Below are 12,582 nucleotides of genomic sequence, written 5' to 3'. Positions count from 1 at the left end.
TCCAACACGACCTGATCAAAGAACAAATCCTAGCATGTGAATAGATGTGTTGACATAGAACATGCTAGAAAGTCGCTTGATTACCAGTCAATAATGAAAACTGTTAACAAGCGCGAGAGAAACCACCAATAATGACAATGGTCCTCAAGGTACTATCAGCACAATCCATAGAATATGAATACAGGAACTGAAGTCGAACACATGTGAAGTCACTCGATCAAAAACCAATGATGTGAACTTGTCGTCGAGCGTGTAGAACTTTCTATTAGGGCATGCAAGCTCTAAGGTACTGGAAGGGAGTCTCTCGATCAAATTCCCGGATAATGAGTTGAAGTCGATGGAAAGCGACCGTGTCAAAGGAGGGCCATAATGAATCCCACATCATCGACGCGAGACGAGAGGATGCAAAATGATTTTGGATGATACAGAGAATCAGAGGTAAGTGTAATTGCAGAAGGACAACTCTTGAACATATCAACGACACAACCAGAAGTTTGGCAGCTTTTGGATCCATGGGATCGGTGGTCATGATGACGTTGCAGAGATAAAATGGAAGGAAAAAATGAACGGCCCAAACTCAGGAAGGTCAACGATACAAAGGAGGATGTCCCAACTCGACACGAAGCAAAGAGTGTCATGTTCAAGAGTGAGCTGCCGACATGACTGATAGATTTCCAAATTTTCCCCCACCATTTCTGGCGAGTACCCCAATTATTTTTGAATCACAAGCTTGAAGGGGATAACATATGCTTGCACTGTAAGTTCATCCTTTGGTTGAATCCGTCCTAGTATTAAGTTTAACGAGCCCTAGGAAGGATAAGCTCATGTTCGTCATGGTGATGAATCCGATGTCGTTTAATAGTTTAACGAGTCCGACAAAGGTGTAACTCGGTATCTTTTTCATGTTTAGAGAGTTTGAAAAAAACACGTAAAAAAAAACCCCACATGGTCCCTTTTCGTACATTTGTGTCTCTCGAGCTCGAAAAGGTAGAAAACAGTACTTGAGAGAACTGCTTGACCATTTCAGTCAAGGAGTACATTTTTCGTAAATAGTGCATCCCAGCCCGAAAAAGGGGTAAAATTATACTGGGCGCACAACGTTTCACATCCGTTAACGAGTTCGAAATGAGAAGGGCTCGGCCATCTTTTCGCTTTTAAAGGGTTGGAAAAGAGTTGAAAGCGGACCCCCCGTTTTTATTCTCTTTAACGAGTCAAAAAGGGAAAAATACTCGGCAATCTTTTCATATGAGTTTAACGAGTCGAGAAAAGAGCTGAAATGTGACTCATCGCCATCGTCAAACATCCATCACCTGTTGCTGCACAAGTAAGGCAAAGCGTATTATCGAGTCCTTGAGGTAAAATAGGTCAAAAATATTTACAAAACCTGATATTTTCATGAAAAAAATGAATAAAAAGGGGAAAAGTAAATATATTTTTACCATTTACCATTTTACCTTTGTAGTGAAGACTTTTTACCCACTTTTTCCCTAGTTGTTCCAGAGCAGATTGCGGGTGATCCGGGAGGTCAATCGACGAGCTGTCAATTCCAGGTAACAGCCAAAGCCCTGAGCTCCATTTTCATGCTATTCATTTATGTTTTTAGCCATTTTTTTGGATTTTTAGGGAGGTTTTTGAGAAAAAATTTCGCCCTCGGTCGGCGTGATTTCCGGGCATGGGATCGCACCGACCAAGGGTGATTTGCACGACCATCTGTGCCGATCGGCGCAACTGTTTTTAAAACAGGCACGCCGGCACCGTGGATAGGGAAAAAACCATTTTTCTCAAGAACTGACTGTTTCAACTTGAATTTTATATGCCAATGATGATTATTGACTTAAATTAATGGCTTTTGCAGGAGAGAAATCACCGAAAATGGTGGATTGGAAGGAAAGAGAACATGAAGATGTTGACACCCAGGCACTGAATGATCCAAACTGCTTGGAGGCTTTGAGGGCTTGCGAGCTCCTCAAATTCTTCCTTACACCAGGGATGCGGGCCCAACCCGAGTTGCTTCGATACTTGATAAGCCTTTGGGACATTAATCGCGAGATTTTTGTCATTGGGGACTAGGAGCTAGAGTTGACAACTTCAGATATCTACTTCATCACTGGACTGTCTCGCAGAGGTGAGCCAGTGAACTTGTATGGGTCACGTCTGGTCGAGGCAATCATATCTTCCCTGCTTGCTGAACACTACCCTGAGGCCCTGAAATCCAAGAGTGGGAAGATAGAGATTTCCAGTGTGCGGGATTTGACACTGAGGGTGCTCCTGTTGACTATCAACAGAGTAGAGGGGTCCCAGGAAGAACATGAGACTAACAAGTCGAAGTCCCTTTATGCTATTGACTGCACAGCTCCTACGATGTTCAAGTGGGCAGATACCATGAAGATGAACATCAAGCACCAGTTGTCCAAGGCCAAGGCAGGGAATATGAAGTAATTTGGTTTCGGATCAGTACTTGTGACCTTTTTCCTGGAACGAGTGCCACTGTTCCAATATCAATTGACTGAGGTTGATCCTCCTGCACCACGCGATCCGCGGATGGCTTGCTGGAGTTGTTTGATGCCGAGTATCACTGGGGTTAGTATATGTCATACCGACTTGCATTCTTCTCATGGCTACGATGACAGAAGATCGTCGTGGAGGACTGGCTATACATCGGCACTGATTTTTGTGGAGATCCATATATGCCCTTACCGGATGGAGAGGACTTCAATGATGAAGGTAAAAAATCAAAATTTTTAATTTTGAGATGTTTTAATTGTTTTTGGTATGTGCATGCATACAACATTTCTATTGTTTATGCAGATGTTGGACCAGAGAGGACAGCCAAGATGTCCCAGATAGCCAGGTGCGTCCCTTGCCCTATCATGTTGTCGCCTATTATCAGGAAGGGAGTGACAACGAGGAGGAGATCACGAGGAACCTTGAGGGGTTAACTCAATGTATTCTGGATTATGCTTGGATAGGAGACATGCCCTATCGGTACCAGAGGCATACAATGGGAGTCTCAGATCGGATCCGTCGACTACTGAGTCGTGTAGCACGAGCTGTCTCATGCTACCATGACCACCATGCTGAGTAGTTCCTAGGTCTAACACTTACATATTTTTTGAGGTCTGCATGCCAGTGATGTATAAGGCCTGCGAGTCGCTGATGTTATTATAGACACACATATTATTTTTTGGGGTTCTGATGTATCAAACATTCTCTCTCTCTCTCTCTCTCTCTCTCTCTCTCTCTCTCTCACACACACACACACACACACACACACACACATATGTTGTATTTTCCTGTCTATTATGGTACAAATAGTTTGTCCTATCTTTTTACATGTTTCGTAAATGTCTATCCAACACGTAATTAGCTAACGCATCTGTCAATGTATTCATGCGTCTAGGAATATGATGATATGTAATATAATCAAAATGCCTTTCCAATAGATGGATACGAAGATACATTCGTAATATTTGAGGGTTCCTGACAGAATAATTCCCGTTGAGTTGAAGGACGACAAGCTGTGAATCCAGGTTGACAACCAATTCCCTGATGCCCAGAGCGATGGCTTCTGACAATAGTTTGATGGCCGCACTGTATTCAACAATGTTTTGTACTACCCAGGCAGATACCTTGAAGGTCAATAAACTCACCGTTAGGGTCATAGATAGCCCATGCCACGGATGATAGGTTCCGGGTACTATGGCAAGCACCATCGATGAAACCAACATGAGGAGTTGTAGACATCTGCAAAGAAAGAAAATCATAGTAAACAAGAACGCTGTTTGAAAACTATAACACAAAACCACGCTATACAAAAATGAATCACACACTAATGTACATAAGTAACCATGCAAGATGACCTAAGCATAGTACTTTTTGAGGTAAAGGCCATTTTGGGGCTTATCGAGAGGATTTCCTTCATAATAAATAATCTCATAGGCTCCTTTATGCAAAACACGTTTTACAATATAGGGCCCATGCCACGTAGGTTCGAACTTACCTGCCCCCAACTTATTGTTAGCTTGGTCGTATAGTAGGACCAAATCACCCTCAGAGAAAGCGCTAGGGGAGACTGATTGATCAAAATGGGATTTGACCCATTTCTTTTGTGCTTCGATGACCAAGGCAGCGAGACAACGAGTCTCATATAGTCGTTCTAAATATAAGAGGCGTTCCTCTTGAGGTGATGTTTTAGGGAGGAGTTCAATGGCTATCTTGAGTAAAGGAATCGCGCATTCGATTGGAAATGTTTCTTCCAAACCATAGACTAGTTGGAATGGTGTGAAACCAGTTGCATCTTTGGTTGAAGTTCGATAAGCCCACAGAGCTGAAAAGAGCATGAGATGCCAATTTTACTTGTGCATCCCAATAGTATGCTGAAGCATGGTGACCAAAACCTTGTTCACGGCTTCAACTTGGCTGTTGGCCTGAGGGTAATATGGGGTTAAGCCATTGTGGCGCAAGCCCAATGTAGATGTCAGTTCTGCCATCATGTAATCTCTGAAATGGGAGCCATGGTCTGTGACAATGGTTTGGGGTACGCCGAACCTAGAAATAACATGGTTAAAAATAAATTGGGCCACCGTCTTACCATCTGCAGAATATGTAGGCATCGCTTCAACCCATTTGGTGAAATAATCCACAACAACGATAATATAGCCATGCCCCCTGACCGAACATGGGTTACATGTCATATAATCGATGCCCCATTTGGCAAAGGGACCAATGGTAATGACAGGGTGTAGGTGAGCAGGTGGGGCACACATCTTGCATTGGTATATTTGGCATTCGTGGCAGTTACGGACATCAAGAATGCAATCTTTGAAGATAGACGACCAGAAATAACTAGTGTGAAGGATTTTCTGAGCTGTAGTGTAACCAGACATATGACCAGCACATGCCCCAGAGTGGCAATCATTGAGAGCTCTTTCAGCTTCCTTGATCGTGAGGCATTGACGAAGAACAGAATCGACACCGACATGACATAAAGTATTGCCAATAATGTGGTAGGGTTGGGAATGATGCTGAATCCTTCGACAATCATCCTTGGTCAACGCAGACCGAAACATGGAGGTTTGGAGATACACGATGATATCACCGTACCATGGATCAAGGGTGCTAATCAGTAAAAGGGTCTCATCTGGAAGCTGTTCATCTGCACCAGTAGGGAGAGATTTGGCGAGAAGGGAACAAATCAATTCAGCGAAAACAAGTGACTTAGATTTGGCTGTAGTGAAGACCAAATTGAATTCTTGCAGGATAATTATCCATTTAGAATACTTGCCCCCCAACAATTGACGAGTCAACATATAGGTCATAGGGTTTCATTCAGAAATTGCTGTAGTCGTACGTGAAAGGATATAGTGCCGAAAGTGTTGAACAGCCTGAACGGCAGCCAAAGCCAACTTCTCGACATGTGCATAACGCATTTCAGTGTCGAGGAGATTCTAACTAAGGTAGTAGATCACATGTTCACTGCCTTCGTCATCGTCTTGGACCAAAACCATAGCAATGGTGCTAGGGGCCGCGACTAGGTAAAGGAAGTAATCTCGATAATAGTCTGGTGGATGCAACAGAGGAGCATTTATGAGGATTGCCTTAAGATCATCAAAATATGTTTGGGCCACCTCGTCCCATGGAAATGGTGTTCCTTGTTTGAGTAACCGAGTAAATCCTGTGGCTAGCCCGTCATAGTTGGGTATAAAAAGACGAAGAAAGTTGACCTTTCCTTGTAGGCTCTGGAGTTGGTGCAGTGAAGATGGAGGGTGTAAATTTACAATGGCCTTAACTTTTAGCGGATCTAGGCGAATACCATCCTTGGAAACGATGAAGCCGAGGAGTCATCCTGATTCCACACAGAAAACACATTTATGTGGATTCAACCGAATGTTATAGTGTCTGCAGCGTAGAAAAATCTGCCGAAGATGGTCTAGGTGATCTTGGTGCTTACGAGAATGGGCAGGAAGGTCATCCAAGTAAGGCTGGACAATGTTGCGAATATCATGAAATGCATAGGACATTGCCTGTTGAAACGTGGCTCCAACATTTTTGAGGCCGAAAGGGAGCTTCTTGTACGCGAACGTACCCCATGGGCAGATAAAAGCTGTCTTCTCTTGGTCGGCCAGTACAATATTAATCTGGTTATAACCAGAAAAATCATCCATAAAGGAAAATTTCTCACTCCCAACACATTCATCAATGATTTGATCAATGAAGGAAGTAGTATAGTTGTCTTTAGGACATGCATGATTAAGATCTCGATAATCCACACAAACACAGATTGTGCCTTGTTTTTTAGTCACTGGAACAATATTGGACACCCAGTCTGTAAGGGGGATGGGATAAATGAACCCAGCTTTGAGAAGATTTTCGACTTCACCCTTAATAGCAGCGGCCTTCCTAGGGTGCACTGGGCGAAGCCGTTGGCGAACGGGCTTCGCATGCGGATACGTTGGTATTTCATGCACCACAATGCTAGGATCGATGTCAGGCATTTCTTCATAAGACCATGAAAACACATCATGGAATTCCTGAAATAGACGAGTATTTGTCTTGATCTCATCCCGGAGAACAGATACCCCAATATGAACATGTTCAACGATATTGGGTTTGATGAAAATGTCAATCGACATCGTTTGGGTAATATTACCCAAATTTCCTTTTTACCATACTTCATGAGTAACGGTTGGAGGCGGAAATGGAGAAGAGGACTCTTCGAAAGTGGTAGACATAACCGCCAGGCGAGGCAGGAAAAAGGAGCAATGATGAGTATCGATCCATGGCAGTTCCTCGAGAGACATGATTTCCATGATACCTTCATCAGCGAGGAAGGTCTCGGCTAAGGGATCAAATGATTCCAAAGTGCCAAGCCAGGGGGATTGAGAGTACATATCGAGAGAGGTATTCGTCATATGAGAATCAGAGGATGCGGAGTTCGAGGCCGAAACAATTTCCACGTAATTGACTTCGGCAGGACTAAGCGGCATAACCTCGCCCCAAGTATCAACAAGATCTGGCGCAGGTATGACCCAGGGATCAAATTTGACCGAGATCATGTTGACAGAGGCAACATGAGGAGGTGGGAGTGGAAAAATTCCCATTAAGGCAGAATATTTGAAGAGACGCGCCCCCACACTCTCATAGGGAGCACTAGAGTGCTTGACGTATGGAACATTTCCATCCAAGGAGGAAGAGGCGAAGAAAGACAGTTGATCAACGGTGGCAATCTTCCCTTGATGGGGAAATGGATCACGTGAAACAAAGAGGAGGCAACGACATGCATGGCATGAGTCCAACTTTGGCCGAGTAGAAGATTATAATTGAGATTGGCATCAATAATCTCTACTTTGACTTGCACTGTCTTGCCTTCCAGGGTGATGGCAAGGTTAGGTAAGACACCGAAGGGTCACAAATCGCTCCCATCGAAAGCTTCCAAAGTGTTCGGAGACAGGTTCATTGTAGGGGAACCAATAGCCTTGCAACATGCAGTTGACATGATACAGGTGGAGGCACCTTCATCGATGATAGTGCAGTGGATGGTCTTCTCATTAATTATTACCTGAATAAGAAAGACAATTTGATGAGGGAGCCGTGGAACATGGTTCTTCAAATCGAAACATATCAATTTAGAATTGGTGGGATCGATGCCCCCGATAGCTGACAAAAAAGATTTCCGCTGCGATGTGCAGCTTTGGAGTACCTCAAGAGCTGACATGGCTGACGGCGCCTGAGCCAAACCCTCAACAATATTGTAGTGCTGAGCGGCTCGGGCGTTGGGATTATATGAGGATTTCCACAACACACCTCGAGAGGGTGGCCGCGTAGCGGAATCAAGGTTAGGGTGCTCAATTTACAGAAGGCCAGAACTCGGGGTAGAAAAAGAAGGCGCAACTTCTTTTTCTTTACCATCTACCGGAGTTGGAGTTTGATAATCTTTCGATCGGGTGGCCACATTAATGGGCGTGCTCATCATGAACACTTGAGATCTAGAGGAAGCAGATCGGGGTTGGTCTACCATTTGGGTTTGCTGAGACAGAAATGGCTCTTTAAGGACAACAGGGGTCCCTTTGAGCAAGCTACTAACTTTGGATTGTCGAGGACAATAATTAGTGTAGTGATCCTCCTCACAAATGAGGCAGGGATACTTAGGTTTCTGTTGCGAAGATTTGCCAGTGGACGATTTGGGAGGACCCTGTTTCGGGGCATCGGCTTTAGATTTACCTTTGCCTTTCTTTTTTCCTTTCGAGGATTTGTCCGTTGTGGTAGATTGAACAACGTGGACCTCTAAGGTTTTACCAGGGCCAGGCGGATTCTGAGATGAACTATTAGGAGCAACATTCGAGACCGACTTCTGTTTGGAAGAAGTTTTAGCAGGGGTCTGGGATACTGAACCAATAACTCCATCAACGGGAGGAACAACTGGTGACTTTGATGCTGCAGGATTGGATGATGGCTGCGGAGCATTGGGTAACAACTTGTATAAAGTGCCAGACTGAGAGTAAACCAGATCCAAGTACTGGGCACAAGCGATGGCTTGCTCTTCAGTGACGCATCCACCCATAGCTATATCGCGAGAAATTGGGGCTATGAATGATTTGGTAAACCATTCAGTGAGCAACTGATCAACTATCTCAAATTTGATCAGGTGACATCTATGTCTCCATTCATGGATGTGATTAGAGATGTGCGTCGATGTGTCTTGCTTAAGCGATGTGAACAAATAGGTGCTAGTTTCGTAGCGAATCGGTAGCTGAAAATGCATGAGGAAATCCTTGGCTAATGAATTGAATTCATGGAAAGTACTTCGAGGTATCTTGATGTACCATTTTACTGCAGAACCCGTGAGGGTTCATTGGAAATGACAAAGACGAATGGAATCGTCCACATACGAGTTTGAAGAGCACCAGGTGATATGTCATCACATGGGCCTGAGGATCTTCTTTAGCTTTTCCATCGAACTTTAGGAAATCACTTGGTATCTTGGACAACACTGGAGGCCAGTACGACGAAAGAAGGATTGGATAATTTGTAAGGCATGATACATCTGGCAACTCAAGTGTAGCCAAGAAAGGTAATTGAGTGTTAGAAGGCATGGGGGGTTGATAAGTAGGCCCATAGGGAGGAGCCCATCCCTTCTGGTAAGGATTTTGACCCCATAGTGGGGGATTTTGGCCATATGGAATCTAAGGCTGCCCCCATTGTGGGTTACCTTGACCATAGGGAGGATTCTGACCTTGAATACCTTGAAATTGTCCAGCCATAGTTTGCTGATAGGCAACGTATGGGTTAAAAGGCTGTTGAGCCTGTTGACCTTGGACATATGGATATGGGACCTATTGTCCTGGAACATAGGGCTGTTGAGCCTGTTGTCCCTGAACAAGAGGGTTTTGGACCTGCAGTCCTTGGGCATAAGGTTGATACACTTGTTGCCCTTGGACGTAGGGGTTTTGTACTTGGTGCCCTTGGCCGACAGGATTCTAAACCTGTTAACCTAGGACAAGAGCGGTTTGGGCTTGCCGTTGCAGGACTTGACCTTGACCCTACCCTTGCAAGGGTTGAACTTGTTGGTATGTATACAAGGGTTGATGTTGCCCTGGTTGGTTTTGTTGTTGCAAGGGTTGACCTTGCGGTTGAAAAATTTGTCCCCGGGGTCGCAGAGGTTGGCCCTGCGAGGGTATGGGTTGAGAGGAATGCAAAGCATATTGCATTTGCTGCTACGTGGCCTGCTGAAACTGTTGTAAGTATTGACCTTGCGATTGTTGTAGGTGACCTTGCTGTGGGATAAATTGTCCTTGTTGTTGCATGGACAACCATTGGTGCAACAAAGGTTGCCCTTGTGGTAACAAAGGCTGCCCTGGTTATTGTAAAGGTTGTCCTTTCTGTTGCAAGGGTACTTGAACAGTGCCCAAGAAATTAAAAAACTGAATTTGGCTGTATCCAGGCTAGATGTACTACCCATATTGGAGGGTGTAAGGTTGATTAACCAATCCTTGAGAACCATATGGAACGTAAGGATTTTGGTATTGGACCTAAGCCCCATAAGGCTGCTGATATTGAACATTGCTTGATCCAAACGAACCAACGGGATTTTGAGCTTGCTGGTATTGGACATTGCTTGATATAGTAGAGTTAGCAGGGTTATAAATAATACCAGAGGAGGACTGGTTTATACCAAGCATGTGAGCCTGTGAGCCACTCACATTAGTGGCACCTGACACCATAGAGATATTTAGGTTCTGCCCCCCAGGCGGTGGCACAATCTGGCCATTGACTAATGGGATAGAAGAACTGACACAGACAATCTTTGAAATTGCCAGTTGTGACTGCTGCGTAATTGGGATCGATGATACAAGAGTATTCGGAATGGTGGGTTGCACCAAGACTGAAGTAACAGCCTGTTGGGAAGTCGTCTTTGTGACGAACGGACCTAACATAGGCCTGATACCTGACTTCCATATAGAATTATGGTAGAGTGTTATAGACATTTTTGGGCACTGCAACCCCAATCATAAATGTCCATAAACCAAGGGCTCTTAAGTCCCTAAAAGTGTTGTTCCAACCTCTAAAAGAATAAGGTCAACTGATTACATCTTCTCCCAGAAGTTCTCCATGAAAAACTACTCAGAACTAGTCAAAACTGGACCATCTCACCTGCTCCATGGTCAAAGTGTGCTGCATCCCACCTAAATACACACGGGAGGTGTGATGCATACTGAAAATCCCTTCTATGGGGTGTGATGGGCGAGAGTGGACAAATGGCAGGGTCAATCTGCAAGGTGGAGGATCATGGAATCTTCCAGAAACTTCTCCTGTGACACTTGCCTCTCTGCATTCGCCTAGGGATGAGTAAGAGATCATCAATCTCCAAGTGGAATCAAGAACTACCAGAGAGAGGACACTAATCAAATCTCCAAAGCTGACTCACCCCCCTTGCAAACATCTATATATGGATCCCTCATCCTAGAGGTCCGGAGGCTGGAATTTTGTATCTTGTAAGGAAGTGCTGCTAGTTTGTTGGGGTAACATCATAGTGTTGGGTGATCTAAGCTTTTCATGAGGTGAAGAAGGGCTTTCTTGTTGAGAGGATGACGCTGGGTCATAACAATTGGTTGTAATCCTCTTTGCTATTCTTGATTATTAATAAAGCTATTCAAGTTTTCCTCCACATTCTTGTATGATTTATGATATATGCATTTGTGTGGTCAATATATATCTGGTCCTATATTGTTTATGAGAGTAGATCTTTGTTCTTGGATAGTGTTATGCTGCTTTGATTCTACAGGTGCTCTTTGAAGCTAGGTAGACGAGGAAGCGAGTGGCAAAGATCTATCAGAAGGGAGAGGAATCAAGCAGGGAACCAAGCGCAAGACAGAGGTTGGTCTCCTTCTTTCCCCTCTTATCTACTTCTCATAAAGGAAAACGAAAATGGTTTTAGTTTGTTTGTTTCTAAGGTAGCTACCAGTCTTAGTGGGACTAGCAGCTCTGCATAGACACTATATTTCCCGATAAAAAAATGGCGACTCCACTGGGGAACGAATAGATTGTTTGTTTGTCTATATTTGTTTGCTTTATAAACTTACAGACGGAGCCTGAAGTCAAGCCAGCTAGCCTTCGAACTGCATTTGCTATGCAAGTGCAAAGTAGATCAACGCTGCTTCAGTCTATCTCCGGGTTTTGTTTATGAACTGAACAATTGATTTACAAGCTCTCTAATTGGCCTTGTGGTGGCTCTAGTAACCTCCTTAGATCTACCCCTGTAATTGATTTACTGATTACCACTTGCTCGGCCTAAATCCCTGAACTGAGCTGCAAATTGTGACCCGGAACCCAGTTGAAGTCTCGTCCCTGGACCATCGCACTGTCTATTCTCTGGAATATGGATGCATCGTACTTCCCGAGTGTGGTAGGTGCGCTGCATCTCACTTTCCCTGTGTTACAGGTGCGTTGATCAGACAGAACCTCTTCTGCTCTTAGATTTTGGTTTTTGTGTTCACTCTTTTCAGCTTTATTCAGGAGTTTTGCTGTTTGTAGTTAGTATACCTCTGTTGGAAATCCCCTTCCTTGCCATTATTCCACCTCTATTGTGCAAAGAACTATAAATGTTTTATGTATTTTGAGCCATTTTCAATTCTCTTTAACAAAGAAGTAGCGTAATTGAACTGTTGTTTCTTGATTTGGAAGTGTCGCAAGTGTCGTTTTTAGTCATAAATGAGACTCTGATTGTTCTTGATAGTCGATTACACTGTTACTCTTGTATTTGATTTGAATTAATAGTTTTTCAAATGTCGAAAGAAAGTTTTCAATTCCAAATAACAAAGTGTCATCATTGTCTTCATTTTGTCTTGAAAAGAAACTTGTTAGTAATTTCGCTTTGAAAAATAATTCAGATTTGCGCTTAGCTTTCTTTTTATCATTCACACATTAAGAAGGCTGAAAACAAATACATGCATGTGCATTTGCATTTAGACTGTTTGTTGGTTTGATTTAGGACAATGCATATAGTGTGTGCTCTCTGCTCTGTGTTGAAAGAATATTATCTCTCTTTCCTTAGTAGCTAGGATTTTCATTGCAAAAGAAGATTAA

The sequence above is a fragment of the Pinus tabuliformis genome, chromosome 9 (genome assembly GCF_031772625.1).
Source record: "Pinus tabuliformis cultivar Carrire ecotype Pingquan chromosome 9, CPIR1, whole genome shotgun sequence".
In the NCBI taxonomy this organism is placed as follows: domain Eukaryota; kingdom Viridiplantae; phylum Streptophyta; class Pinopsida; order Pinales; family Pinaceae; genus Pinus; species Pinus tabuliformis.
The sequence above is the reverse complement of the archived record's forward strand: the minus strand, read 5'-3'. Positions refer to the sequence as shown.